The sequence below is a fragment of the Rhinoraja longicauda genome, chromosome 18, assembly GCF_053455715.1.
Source record: "Rhinoraja longicauda isolate Sanriku21f chromosome 18, sRhiLon1.1, whole genome shotgun sequence".
In the NCBI taxonomy this organism is placed as follows: Eukaryota; Metazoa; Chordata; class Chondrichthyes; order Rajiformes; family Arhynchobatidae; genus Rhinoraja; species Rhinoraja longicauda.
In genome coordinates this window covers 963,146-964,435 of record NC_135970.1, presented here as the reverse complement: position 1 = coordinate 964,435, position 1,290 = coordinate 963,146, and positions in this window count along the sequence as shown.

Genomic DNA, 1,290 nt, shown 5'->3' with positions numbered 1-1,290 from the left:
AAGAGATATGTTTCAACATAAATTAAAATCTTTAAATTATCGTTGTGCTTCCATTTTGTTTCTGAACCTACCTATGAGATAATGCCTTCAGTGTATGATCCCAGCATCACTTTCTTCTGGCTGTTAGATCGGCCAAGCTTTTGGAAGTGCAAAAACTAGAATCATCAGGCAAAGCAGATCATAAATTATAGGAGCAGAATTAGGCCATTTGGCCCATCGAGTCCACTGTGCCATTCAATCATGGCTGATCTATCTTTCCCTCTAACCCCATTCTCCTGTCTTCACCCTATAACCCCTGACACTTGTATTAATCAAGAATATGTCAGTCTCCGCCTTAAAAATACCCACCGACTTGGCCTCCACAGCTGTCTGTGGCAATGAATTCCACAGATTCACCACCCTCTGACTGAAGAAATTCCTCCTCATCTCCTTTCTAAAGTTGCTTCCTTTTATTCTGAGGCTATGCTCTGATTCTACACTCTCCCACCAGTGGAAACATCCTCTACATCCACTCTATCCAGGCCTTTCACTATTGGATCAGTTTCAAGAAGGTCACCCCTCATCCTCCTAAACTCCAGTGAGTAGAGGCGCAGAGCAATCAAACACTAGGAGCTATGGATCAAAGTGCTAGAGCATAACCACATCCAACTGACATTGAATAAATGGGAATCTGTAGGAGGAAACTGTTTCCTAAAGACCATTTTCAACCACAGTAGACTCCAATACACAAGCTCTGGCAGTGAGACTGAAGATTTACCAAAAATGATTTGAGTTAGATGCAAGGAATTACAGATGTTTGTTTACAAAAAAAACCACCAAGTGCTGGAGTAACTGGGTCAGGGTGCATCTCTGGAGAACAAGGATAGGTGATGTTTCGGGGGTTGGGGACCTTCAGACTGAAGAAGGCTCATGACCCAAAATGTCACCTAGCCCGCTGAGTTACTCCAGAACTTGGTTTGTCATGGTTTGGTTTGGTTTAGAGAAATAGTATGGAAGCAGCCCACTGATTCTATGCCCATCATTGAACGAGTGTGAATGGGTGATCGGTGGTTGGCGTGGGCTGTATCTAAACTAAAACATTTGGATAGATATGTGGGTAGGACAGGCTTCCAGGGCTATGGACCAAATGCAAGTCAATGGAGCCACCCCAGCATGCCAATTTGGTTGGCATAGGCAAGGTGGGCCGAATGGTCTGTTTCCATGATGTACAGCTCAACGTCTTTGGGATTTGGCAAAGAAAGATATAAACGTGCAAACGCAGACACTGTTGCTCTATTGTGTTGAAAAATT